At 43.8% G+C, this 14,076-nt stretch overlaps 1 protein-coding gene across 6 annotated transcripts in view; it reads left to right on the top strand.

The window, feature by feature from the left end:
- The window catches only part of LOC126212827 (zinc finger protein 99-like), a 103,841-nt gene that overhangs the window by 3,799 nt on the left and 85,966 nt on the right, over positions 1-14,076 (top strand). The window contains exon 3 of one of the 6 annotated variants that reach the window (XM_049940235.1): positions 6,760-6,976. The exons of the other annotated variants lie outside the window; for them this stretch is intronic. The gene's annotated coding sequence lies outside the window, so the exon portion shown is untranslated. The remainder of the gene's footprint in view (positions 1-6,759; positions 6,977-14,076) is intronic. 6 annotated transcript variants of the gene reach the window in all.

Below are 14,076 nucleotides of genomic sequence, written 5' to 3' on the forward strand. Positions count from 1 at the left end.
TATAGGCCAAGGGAAGTGTTTGACCCTAACCTATTTGAACGGAAGCTGCTGTTGAGCTATATAGGTCAAGGGAAGTGTCCGATTCCAGATGATGTTGTGTTTAGTGGTATTTGGGGAGTTTTGTGATGTCGTTTTTTTTTTTTTTTTTTTTTTTTTTTTTTTTTTTTTTTTTTTTTTTTTTTTGTGTGGTTTTGTATGGGGGTGGGTGTCTAAATTTGTGTATATTTAGTTTGCCCCCACCCAAAAACACCCCATGTCCCGCGCTTGTCCCGTTAGTGTCATTAGGCTTTTTGTGGAACGTGCATGTGTTTGTTTTTCGATATATTTTCGTCCTCATAATGTGTACGTAATGACTTTATATGTGCCATATTGGAATCGTGGTTTATGGTCGTTTGTGCCATATTTGTGACGTCATGGGTCAAAGCAGACGGACGGGATCGCACGCTTCCGTATTTCCATTGAAGGTATGAGGGTTGTACCAAAAGTAAGGTTCCCATACTTTTTACAAATAGAAAACATTGTTTATTGTTATTAATTTATACATCGTTGAAAAGTTTACACTTTTGTCTATTTTTCAGCTTGGTCTCCATTTTTTTCGACATACTTTTGAAGACGGTTCTCCAGCTTTCGCGTTCCTAAGTCGTAGAATACTCCCGCCAACCTGTGGGGGAAGCGTGTGACCTCTGCTCGGACTTCATCACTCTTGAAGCGGTTGCCACCTAATGTTCATTTATCTTGGGGAATAGGTGATAATTGCTGGGGGCTACGTCCAGGCTGTACGGGGGATGGGGCATAAAGTCCACCAAAATTTCTTCAAAAGCTCGTGTGTTTGACGAGAGACCTGGGGCCGAGTGTTGTCGTGAAGAAGCACTACTCCTGCCGTCAGTCATCCCCTCCTGTGATTCTAGAGTGCTCTCCAGAGTTGGGTCATGATTCACAATGTCTGTCTGAGTTTATTGTCGTCCCAGGTTGCATGATATTGATGAGGAGTACCCCCTTCTGATCCACAAACACAGTTGTCATAATCTCTACAACTACATCTGCATTCATACTCCGCAAGCCACCCAACGGTGTATGGCGGAGGGCACTTTATGTGCCACTGTCATTACCTCCCTTTCCTGTTCCAGTCACGTATGGTTCGCGGGAAGAACGACTGCCGGAAAGCCTACGTGCGCGCTCGAATCTCTCTAATTTTACATTCGTCATCTCCTCGGGAGGTATAAGTAGGGGGAAGCAATATATTCGATACCTCATCCAGAAGCGCTCCCTCTTGAAACCTGGACAGCAAGCTACACCGCGATGCAGAGCGCCTCTCTTGCAGAGTCTGCCACTCGAGTTTGCTAAACATCTCCATAACGCTATCACGGTTACCAAATAACCCTGTGACAAAACGCGCCACTCTTCTTTGGATCTTCTCTATCTCCTCCATCAACCCGATCTGGTACGGATCCCACACTGATGAACAATACTCAAGTAAAGGTCAAACGAGTGTTTTGTAAGCCACTTCCTTTGTTGATGGACTACATTTTCTAAGGACTCTCCCAATGAATCTCAACCTGGTACCTGCCTTACCAACAATTAATTTTATATAATCATTCCACTTCAGACCGTTCCGCACGCATACTCCCAGATATTTTACAGAAGTAACTGCTACCAGTGTTTGGTCCACTATCATATAATCATACAATAAAGGATCGTTCTTTCTATGTATTCGCAATACATTACATTTGTCTATGTTAAGGGTCAGTTGCCACTCCCTGCACCAAGTGCCTATCCGCTGCAGATCTTCCTGCATTTCGCTACAATTTTCTAATGCTGCAACTTCTCTGTATACTACAGCATCATCCGCGAAAAGCCGCATGGAACTTCTGACATAATCTGCTAGGTCATTTATATATATTGTGAAAAGCAATGGTCCCATAACACTCCCCTGTGGCACGCCAGAGATTACTTTAACGTCTGTAGACATCTCTCCATTGAGAACAACATGCTGTGTTCTGTTTGCTAAAAACTCTTCAATCCAGCCACACAGCTGGTCTGATATTCCGTAGGCTCTTACTTTGTTTATCAGGCGACAGTGCGGAACTGTATCGAACGCATTCCGGAAGTCAAGGAAAACAGCATCTACCTGGGAGCCTGTATCTAATATTTTCTGGGTCTCATGAACAAATAAAGCGAGTTGGGTCTCACACGATAGCTGTTTCCGGAATCCATGTGGATTCCTACAGGGTAGATTCTGGGTTTCCAGAAATGACATGATATGTGAGCAAAAAACATGTTCTAAAATTCAACAACAGATCGACGTCAGAGATATAGGTCTATAGTTTTGCGCATCTGCTTGACGACCCTTCTTGAAGACTGGGACTACCTGTGCTCTTTTCCAATCATTCTCTCCTACTGACTGTATTTGTTTGAATAGCTTTGGTGGCGGTGACCAGAGTGACACCACTGACGAGATTGTTGTTTTGTTCGGGGTAATAATGAAACACCCAGGTTTCATTTTGCGTGACAATAGAGTCCAATAACTTCTCCTTGTTGCCTCCACCCTCACATTGTTGAAGAAACTTGCGAGCACAGTCAAGGCGTTGCTCCGTGTGTCCATCAGTCAGCATCTGGGGGACCCAGCAAACACACGCCTTGCAATAACCCAACGTTTCTGTCAAAGTTCTTTCATTTGTGCTGTGGGAAGCTTCAGGAATGCATTGAACAAGTTCACGGACAGTGACCCTCTGATTTCTGAGCAGCTCACTGTTGATCTTCTGGACGATTACATCTGAAATCGGTGGTCTTCCACTCCATTCTTCATCGTGAACTTCCGTGCGACCCTCGGCGAAAGCCCTGCGCCATTTGTGGGGCGTGCTGAACGAACATGCACTCTTCACCATGTCAGTTGCTGATGATTCTCCATGGGCGGTAACTTCCTTGTGTGGAGAAACTGGATTACTGCTTGAACCTCGCACTTGTTGGGGGTGGTGATCAACACTTCCATCTCTGACGGCTGCCAAGCCAACACTGAGCGACATAGCGAATTGCGGACAGGTGGGCTCGAGAGAGGGGGAATCAATGTGCACGGCACTATTGTCGGATTTTGCCTAGCACCTTCCCTCATGGCTGTAGCTCAATGGGAACCATACTTTTGGTACAACCCTCATAATACCAATTTATATATTTTAATTTATTCCGTCTTCTTTTTTTTTTTTTTTTTTTTTTTTTTCCCCTTGGGTCTATTGCAGATTTCAGTTTAGCTAAGTTAAATCTAGGTATAACAGTACCAAGTTTGTAGCATTTTTGGGTTGTATTATATGAGCAGTGTGTCCTCAACCAAACTGCTCCACTTTACATGGATGTTATGTTAGTACTTATTGGTTTATAAACTATTTTGAGCATCTGTGTGTTCTGTGTGTGTTGTGTGTGTGTGTGTGTGTGTGTGTGTGTGTGTGTGTGTGTGTGTGAGAGAGAGAGAGAGAGAGAGAGAGACATAATTGCTGTATTGGATTTAGGTGAGCTGCTTTTGTCCACCATTTTGATGACATCACAAATTAAAACTGAAGTCCTTTTACGAACAGTGGAGGAGTATTCCCCAATTTTCTGCAGCTGTGAGTGGTATTCTGAAGCACAGAAAAGCTTTGCTGTTATATTTGTTAAAAAAAGCAGACTGTATTATTAACCACAAAGAAGACACATCAAGTTGCAGACAGGCACAATTAAAAGACACATAAAGCGTTTGGCCTTCATCAGCAAAAGAGAGACACACACAATTCACAGACACAAGCAGGCACATCTCATGCACACATGACCACATCTCAGGCCCGAGATGCTGGAGTTGGGGGTTGTGTGTGCAGGAGGTGCGCTTGCTTGTGTGTGTGAATGGTATGTGTCTCTCTTTTGCTGATGAAGGCCAAAAGCTTTATGTGTCTTTTAATTGTGCCTATCTGCAGCTTGGCATGTTTTCCTTACAGTGAGTAGCAATCTGTCTTTTCCTATGTTGTTGATATTCCTATCTGGAGTTTCCCTTGTTTGATAGTGTGTATTATTTGTGGGTCTAGATTTTATCCAGTATGGCAGACTATACGAGTGTCAGCCAGGCTGTCTTTTGGGACTGGTGTGTGATTAACATGGCAGTTATAGTCGATATAACACTCTAATTTGTGTTTAGCTGTTCCATGTTCCTTGTAAATGTTTCGTATGAGTAAACAATAGTTATTCTGAAAAACAGAATACAGTTGCTGTTATCACCTGGTGTAAAACACACAAACTGCACTTCAGTAGCACAAACCGCAATAAGTAGTAGTGTGTGCTAGTTTCATTTGCATGTAATCACTAATAATTGATAATAGTATCTGCATGCCACCTTGTAGCTTACAGACTATGTTTTTATTTGGTTATACATGTTTCCAAATGCCAGATGCTAATGTAGTGAATTAAGCAGTTTATGCTTGTGTGTGATATACACTCACTGCTGATATTTCTTTGTGATTACATGTGATAAGGGGTTATTATTTTGGAAGAAATAGAGTTTATTTAACATTGTCTGTAACATGTTTTGAGGGAAAACAAAATATTGATCGTACGTCAGGTTTCTGAAAGCGTATATTGGTTACCTCACTGTATCATGTGGTAATTTGTTGCAGGGGGTACCACCATTTTCTTTTGAACTGATATGTCCACTGTAGAGCTCTTAGTAAATTCTGAGAAAGAAAATTTCCTTGTGTTATTGATGCTATCCCATTTGACCAGTTGCAGTGGGGTTTAATTAAGCAGACATGTCACAAATCAAAATGAGCAGATTGTGGTACAAGGGTTGACCGAAAAGTAATGCCTCCATCTTCATAACTCTTCAACAATTGGCGGCATTGGTATGCCGCAGGTACTGGCTTGTTCCGTAGCCTCTTCTCTACAGCTCCAGTTGGCAGGAAGCTTTAGCATTGAGCGGTTGTGTTGTTACAGTGTAAAGTATGGAACCCTGTGCAGACAGTCGGTCAGTGCAATTTAAGCAATGTGCAGTCATTGAATTCTTGTCAGCAGAAGGTGTCACCTAAAGGAGATTCATCAGAGAATGAAAGCAGTTTATGGCGATTGTGTTGATGTGAGTACTGTGTGTGTCGTTGGGCGTCACCTACATTCTTGTAACACGAGAGTAGTTCCTGGCAAATTTCAGGTTTGTGCACTTTCATTTCAGGAGTCAGCATCCAGAGTACCCATCATGCACAGATCTTCCAACAGCCAAGCAAAGCAATAATGTGACCCACACGTTCTTGTGAAATGCCGATTGTGCTTGCAATTTCTCTCTGAGTGATACGACAATCATCCTGAATCAATTTGTCAACATTTTGCTTGTGGAACTCAGTGGTTGCTGTCACAGGATGTCCAACTCTTTGTTTATCAAGCAGGTCAGATGTTCCCGCCTCAACATCTTTAAACTTACTCGCCCAACGACACACAGTACTCGGATCAACACAATCACCATAAACTGCTTTCATTCTCAGATGAATCTCCTTTGGGGCAACACCTTCAGCTGTCAAGAATTCAATGACTGCACTTTGCTTAAATCACATTGACGAACTGTCTGCCCAGGGTTCCATACTTTACACTGTACAACACAACTGGCTTCCCGCCAACTGGAGCTGTAGAGAAGAGGCTACGGAATAAACCAGTACCTGCTGCATACCAATGCTGCCAACAGTTGAAGAGTTATAAAGGCGGAGGCATTACTTTTCAGTCAACCCTTGTAAAAGTAAGAATTGCAGTAGGACTGTCAAGCAAATTTATTTGCGGGTTAATGTTGGCACTGTATGTGATCTTTGATCAGAAAATGGTGATGTACATAGATGGCTAGTCTTAAGCAAGCAGTTAGATAACACATGACAGAAGTCTTTGTTTAAAACAATGGAAAGTTCTGATTGGAATATCAACAATGTTATGAAAAGTATAAATTGCTACTCACCATGAAGGTGGCATGTTGAGTTACAGATGGCAGAATGAAAAGACTGTTACATATTAAGCTTCCGGCCAAAGCCTTCTTCACACACACACACACACACACACACACACACACACACACACACACACACACACACACACAGAACTGCTGGAGATAGAGGTCATATGTGTCTGAGGTGTTGCTTGCTTTGTGTCCTTTCTGAAAAAGGTTTTGGCTGAAAGCACAGTGTGACAATCTTTTCATTGTGCCTGCCTGCAACTCAATGTGAAATCTTTACAGTGAATAGAAGTCTTTGTTGCCCAGCTGTGAACTGAAAGTAATCTTCCATACCATGAGCATAATACATGTTTGGTATGTGGAGTAGATTCTGAAGCAAGTGGTGAATAACCTGCAGCAGCAACTGCACAACTGCAAGACTAGGTTACTTCAATGGCAGTAAAGTAAAGTCAACTCTGAACTCATAGTGTAATAGCGCCTTGGGCTACTGTGTATTTCGAGACATGGCAGAATGCAATGAATGAGCTTCAAACAATATTGAATGATTGCATTTTCACCACCAAACATCTCACTTATATTCTCCCATCTCAGTTACCTGAAACTGTTTTCCCATTGACTAGGCAGAGCTGGGGTACTGTGGAATTTAGGTGCTGTGGAGGAAAAACATTCTGGATGGCACTTGGTCTGCTCTTAACTTCTGCTTCTGTAGTAATTTCAGAGATTTGTGCAATCACTATGTAACCTTGTTTGTTGGAGAAAGAGAGTGGGATAAATGTTTCAACAATAATTTATTTATTCACTGGTCTCCATTGGCCAAACAGGAAGAAATTGCAACATTTGTTCCTGGAGACACACGGATGCTTGTCATTTAAAAAACATAAGAAAATCCACATTTGCCCTGTATGTAGCTGAAAGTGGACATCAAGTGACAGACATATCTTGTGACAAACAAATACTCCAACTGGCCAACAAAGGAAAAAGAATAAACTTACTTGAAGAAATGGGCCTACAATGAAATAAATGTCTTCAAAGGACGTTGTAAGTAAGGTTCCTGTATCACTGCGTAAACCAATTACTGATTATTATGACAGCTGTTTTGGAAGATTTTCATTTTCAAGGATATCTAAATTGTCGTGACGTATATATAACATCTGGTGTGACTATATCTGTGGACTGTTCTCATTATACTTCACGTGAAGTTCAAAAATATCAATTTCACATTGATTTTATGCTATTTTATACAGTGTGGTGTAATATTTTGTTATAATATTGTAGCTATTTCCTGTACATTTTTGGCAGTGCACACCAATAATATGTGAACTGTCAAGAAATTACTACAGCACCAGGGAGGAGAGTGCCATCTCCATCTCTGCGCCATCATCAGCAGGCAGGTTCCAGCGTGGAGGAAATGGGGCTTGACCCACCAGTGATGAAGGTCGGGGCCGGTACAGGTGGTCCAAACGGAACAGCAGGCTGTGGCAACAGACCTGACGCCTGAGACGGATCGGCACCTGGCACTGGGAAGCTGGAACCCTATGTTGCTGCACATGGAGGATTCAGCCAATGAGATGGGGGCACCTCCCAGCAGGTGGTGACGGGCCTGAGGCGGTGGCTGGTGGGAGCGGGTTGCAGCGATGGGGGCCACACCTGCAAACTGGTAGCTTCCAGCAGCGAGTGGAGCCGCAACTGATCAAAGTGGCCCATCATGAGCCTGTTGGCCATACGGATGTCACAAAGACAGCATCCCCGGCAGTGGACAACAGTGGTCAGTATGCACTTGGTCTGGTGACCAGTCCTCACGCCCGTACCGACAATCCTGGCATGAAGCGGCAGGATGAACCCAACTATGGCAAGTGTGGCACAGGCCACAGAAGGTGGAGGAGTGCGCATGGCTGGTCCCCCGCAGGCATGAAGCGAAAGGTCGTCAGCAAACAGAGACGGGTGTCATCCGGCGAAGAATCAATGACAGCCTTTTTCATTTGGGACTTCAATGTATGCACTGGTCATTCCACATTGGCACTTGATTGAGGGTGGAACTGCGGAGGTGTGCCATGATGGGAACAAACCAATTGAAAAGTGTGTGGGAAACGAACTGGGTCCCATTATCAGAAACTAAGGTACAAGGCAACCACTCAGTACAAAAAAAACCTCAAAAGCATATTAATTGTGACCTACGCCGAAGTTGATGCACACCAGAGACTGTAAGGAAACTGGGAAAGTGCATTCACAACCAAGAGCTAATAGAAATTTGAGAAGGGTCCCACAAACTCTGCACGAATGTGTTCCCATGGCTGGCATGGAGTGGACCAGGGGAACAGAGACACTGTGGGAGCTGCCTGTTCTCGGGCACACTGCTGGCAAGTTGTGACAAAATGGACACTTTTACTGTCAATTTTGGGCCAAAAACATGTCTTTTAGCTGACAGTTTCAAGTGTGAAACTTCCCAATCGTCCTGGTGGAGAAGGCATAGAACCTCACACTGTAACACGGCGGGGCTGATTGTTCTGGGAGAGAGGGGTTCTGTGGACAATAGCAAAACATTCATAAACAGAGAGGTGATACTGTAAGGAAAAATAGTTGAGCAAGGGGTCTGAAGCCCGACCTGGTGGTTTATCTGGCCAGCCCCGTTGAACAAACTGAACCGCCTGATGGAGAACCAGGTCAGCAGCAACAGCAGCTTCTATGCACAAGCTCGTAATTGGGGAACCCTCAACCACAGCCTGCATTTCACTATCAAGATGGAAGCAAAGCAATTCTTCATGATCAAAGTTGGGATCAGGACTGAAGGGAAGGTGGGACAAGGCATCTGCATTGGTATGTTTAGACATGTGCGCATTGGCATGTTTAGACGTAGTTTGAGAATGCATTTTGTAGTTGAGTTTGAGAATGCATTTTGTAGTTGTAGTGAGACAAGAAGAGTGCCCAGCATTGTAGGCATTGTGTGGGCTTTTCAGGGAAAGAAATGTGAGGATTAAACAAGGAAACCAAGGGTTTATGGTCAGTAATAAGGTGAAACTTGGAGCCAAAAAAAAAAAAAAAAAAAGAGGGGGAGAGAGAAAACCATGAAATTTCTGGACAGCATAGACTGTGGCACGAGCCTCTTTTTCCACTTGAGAATAATGCTGCTGGGCCGGAATGAGAGACTTAGTGGCGATAACAACAGGTCATTCAAAGCCATTGGCATATCTGTGTGTTAGGACCACACCGAGGCTGTACTGTAAGACAGCCATCGTCAGAACTATGTGCTGTTCTGGAGAGAACTTAGCTAAACAAGGGGCTGAGAGTAGTTTGGGTTTCAACATTTGAAAAGCACGTTTGTAGTCCGGGCTCCAGCAAAAGTTACATTCTTGCATAACAAGGCAGGCAGTGGATGGGTCAATGTGGCTGCCACTGGCAGGAGTGTATGGTAGTTAGCTATCTTCCCTAGGGTGGAGAAACCTATGACAGTAATATCGTCCAGATAATTAATGCAACCCAGGAGAGGCATAGTCGATTGCCCTGAAACACCTTGGAAAATAGCAGGGGCGCTGACCACACAAAAAGGAATATTCAAGAGCAGAACTTGTTGAGACTCTTCATCCACAAGAACCTGCAGATATGCTTCAGGCAAATCAATTTTAGAAAAGTACTGGTCACACAATGTTTTTGCCAACAGATCCTCCTGGCATGGGAGAGGATACGTATCTGCGATAGACTACACATTGACAGTAGTACCGAAGTCGCTAGAGAGGTGATTTTTTTCTCAGCAGCTTCCGAACTACAACCAGCAGAGACAACCATTCACAAGCCATAACAGATTGCACAACCCATGTAGATTGAAGTCTGTACAATTCTGCTTTCACTTGATCTTTTATCAGGTGCTGAGCTGTGGATTTGCAAGAAATATGAGCAGCAAATTTGTAGCACCCCTTATACCTTCTGAAAACAAGTTCTAAAATATCTCGTACTGTGTTTTCAATTGAGAATTTGGTGCCTGATCGGACGCAAGGTGAAGTATAGTAGTGATAGAAAATCAAAATTCCTGAAATGCATCCATCCGTAATGTGTTCTCAACACCCGAATCAGCAACCACCAAAGATATAATGGAATGAACCACTGACTTGTAATAGGCAGATGCCGCAAACTGTCCCGACAATGCAATGTTCTGTTTACTGTAACTGAACAACTTCTGCGTGACCAGTGTCAATGGCAGCGAGCCTAAACTCACATAAGTTTGAGAATTCAATAACATCACTGCAGCATCTGTGTCGACCTGCAGTCGGAGCACTTGGCGAAAAAAGCTTAACTCGATAAACAACTTGGGAGAAGTCACAAGCATTGGAGTCCCACAGTTTGTGTCCGTGTTCCTGTTCTGAGCAACCTTCAGCGACAACACATTTAGGTGATGTGGGCTTTATTCTGGCAAGCATTACAGTAGCCCAGCACTTAGGGCATGCCAAATGTTCATGCTGGACAAAACATAAAGGACAATACGGAAACAGAAAATGCTGATGCTGGCAGTGTGGCGGTCGCAGCTGCTTGGGCCGGCCTCGGTTTGCTCGGCCCTGGGCCCACATGTTTACCACTACAACTGCTACTTGCTCATGCAAGCTATCTGTCATCCTAATGGCCGCATCTTTTGATGTTACTACCACATCCCTCCATGCGTCAATTTAGTTACCAGCTACCTGAGAAACTTCAAAAGATTGTGCTATTTGCAAAACTTCTGCCAACAGAGAGTTTTCTGGCGCACTTCCATGTCTGGAGCTAAACAGATAATTGCATCACGCACCATAGATTGCGCACAAGAGTATTATGGTATTGCTAATGAATTAACACTTACAGATAAGGCTGTGAAGTTCAGCCGTCCTCACACTATATGACAGGTGTGGCTTCCTGCGGTATCAGTAGAATTCAACTCATGCTACTGCAATGTGCTTTCATTTCTGGTGGTATTTGGACAGTAAACTGGACATGTGATCAAAAATAAGAGTTGCCATTTCTTGTAAAGGGGCAAGCTGTTGCAGTACATGATACTCCTTAGGTGGGATCTGTGAGAGAAATAAGGCTTTTCACAAATTTGAGGCTGTCACACCAAAAGCCAAAAACTGCTGTCTGAGTCTTTTTTTCATAAGCTTCCCAACCCTCGACTGAATCATCATACGGAGGAAAAGTGTGGATAGACTGGTGGAACCATACCCTGTCTGTTAATGGAAGCTGACAAGGTGGTTAGTGCCAAAGTAAGCTGTTCAACGTGGGCTGATAGCGTGGCGTACATAATGACTAACCTGCTTAAACCTGCTGCTCTTCACTGGTCCTGCACATTTACCACTGCCACTGTCACTTCCTTGTGCAAGCTATCTGTCATCCTAGTGGGCACATCTTGTGACACTACTGCCACATTGTCCCATACCTCAATTTGGTCACCTGTTACCAGAGAAACTTCAAGAGATTGTGCTATTTGCAAAACTTCTGCCAATGGAGGGGGGAGGGGCTGTTTCACGGACAAAAACCTGGTGGTCTTCCTTGGCCAGAGCTAAACAGATAATTGCGTCAAGTACCAGAGTTTGCCTACGAGTCATTATGGGTGTTAGTAATAAATTGACACTTACGGCTAAGGCAGTGAAGTTTTGTTGCCCTGTATGACAGGTCTGGTTTCTTGCGGCACCGGTAGAATTCAAGGTGTGCCACTACAATGTACATTCGTTTGCGATGGTAACTGAACAATAAACTGCACGTGTGATTGAAAGTAAAGTAAGAGCTGCCAGTTCTTGTGAAGGGGCAGGCTGACACAGTAAATGATACACCCAAGGTGGAACCCACGAGAGGAATAAGGCTTTGCAAAAATTCAGATCTGTCACACTGAAAGCCAAAAAATTGCAGTCTGAGTCTTTCTTATGTAAGCTCCCCAATCCTTGGTCAAATCATCGTACAGAAGAAAAGTGGGTGGGTAGACCAGTGGAATTGTATCCTATCTGTCAATGGAAGCCGACAAGGTGGTCAGTGCTGAAGTCAGCCATTCAGTCAGGGACAGTAGCATGGTGTCCATAATGACTACACCTGATGAAACTGCACTTAAAGACTGCACACGCAGAAACTGTTCCAAACTCGTTGCCAGTCGTGAGTAACTGAGTAATAGATTAAACCGATCCAGGTATCACAAATATGACTCTATTCGTAAACCTCTGAACATTAAGAAGAGTAAGCCTCTCGTGACTCCACACATACCAAGATTAAACAATCCTACAGAAGGTGCAGCATAAGTGATACACAGAACAACTTATGTGAGTGATACAAACTAAAAGAACATAGTGAGGCTGGGTGAGCATTGCTCTGCATGTATATACATCTACATCTACATTTATACTCCGCAAGCCACCCAACGGTGTGTGGCGGAGGGCACTTTACGTGCCACTGTAATTACCTCCCTTTTCTGTTCCAGTCGCGTATGGTTTGCGGGAAGAACGACTGTCTGAAAGCCTCCATGCACGCTCGAATCTCTCTAATTTTACAGTCGTGATCTCCTTGGGAGGTATAAGTAGGGGGAAGCAATATATTCGATACCTCATCCAGAAACGCACCCTCTCGAAACCTGGACAGCGAGCTACACCGCGATGCAGAGCGCCTCTCTTGCAGAGTCTGCCACTCGAGTTTGCTAAACATCTCCGTAACGCTATCACGCTTACCAAATAACCCTGTAACGAAACGCGCCGCTCTTCTTTGGATCTTCTCTATCTCCTCCGTCAACCCGATCTGGTACGGATTCCACACTGTTGAGCAATACTCAAGTATAGGTCGAATGAGTGTTGTGTAAGCCACCTCCTTTGTTGATGGACTACATTTTCTAAGGACTCTCCCAATGAATCTCAACTTGGTACCCGCCTTACCAACAATTAATTTTATATGATCATTCCACTTCAAATCGTTCCGCACGCATACTCCCAGATATTTTACAAAAGTAACTGCTACCAGTGTTTGTTCCGCTATCATATAATCATACAATTAAGGATCCTTCTTTCTATGTATTCGCAATACATTACATTTGTCTATGTTAAGGGTCAGTTGCCACTCCCTGCACCAAGTGCCTATCTGCTGCAGATCTTCCTGCATTTCGCTACAATTTTCTAATGCTGCAACTTCTCTGTATACTACAGCATCATCTGCGAAAAGCCGCATGGAACTTCCGACACTATCTACTAGGTAATTTATATATATTGTGAAAAGCAATGGTCCCATAACACTCCCCTGTGGCACACCAGAGGTTACTTTAATGTCTGTAGATGTCTCTCCATTGCTGTGTTCTGTTTGCTAAAAACTCTTCAATCCAGCCACACAGCTGGTCTGATATTCTGTAAGCTCTTACTTTGTTTATCAGGCGACAGTGCGGAACTGTATCGAACGCCTTCCGGAAGTCAAGGAAAATAGCATCTACCTGGGAGCCTGTATCTAATATTTTCTGGGTCTCATGAACAAATAAAGCGAGTTGGGTCTCACACAATAGCTGTTTCCGGAATCCATGTTGATTCTTACAGAGTAGATTCTGGGTTTCCAGAAATGACATGATATGTGAGCAAAAAACATGTTCTAAAATTCAACAACAGATCGACGTCAGAGATATAGGTCTATAGTTTTGCGCATCTGCTCGACGACCCTTCTTGAAGACTGGGACTACCTGTGCTCTTTTCCAATCATTTGGAACCTTCCGTTCCTCTAGAGACTTGCGGTACACGGCTGTCAGAAGGGGGGCAAGTTCTTTCGCGTACTCTGTGTAGAAACGAATTGGTATCCCGTCAGGTCCAGTGGACTTTCCTCTGTTGAGTGATTCCAGTTGCTTTTCTGTTCCTTGGACACTTATTTCGATGTCAGCCATTTTTTCATTTGTACGAGGATTTAGAGAAGGAACTGCAGTGCGGTCTTCCTCTGTGAAACAGCTTTGGAAAAAGGTGTTTAGTATTTCAGCTTTACGCGTGTCATCCTCTGTTTCAATGCCATCATCATCCCGGAGTGTCTGGATATGCTGTTTCGAGCCACTTACTGATTTAACGAAAGACCAGAACTTCCTAGGATTTTCTGTCAAGTCGGTACATAGAATTTTACTTTCGAATTCACTGAACGCTTCACGCATAGCCCTCCTTATGCTAACTTTGACATCATTTAGG

The sequence above is a fragment of the Schistocerca nitens genome, chromosome 11 (assembly GCF_023898315.1).
Source record: "Schistocerca nitens isolate TAMUIC-IGC-003100 chromosome 11, iqSchNite1.1, whole genome shotgun sequence".
Taxonomy (NCBI): Eukaryota; Metazoa; Arthropoda; class Insecta; order Orthoptera; family Acrididae; genus Schistocerca; species Schistocerca nitens.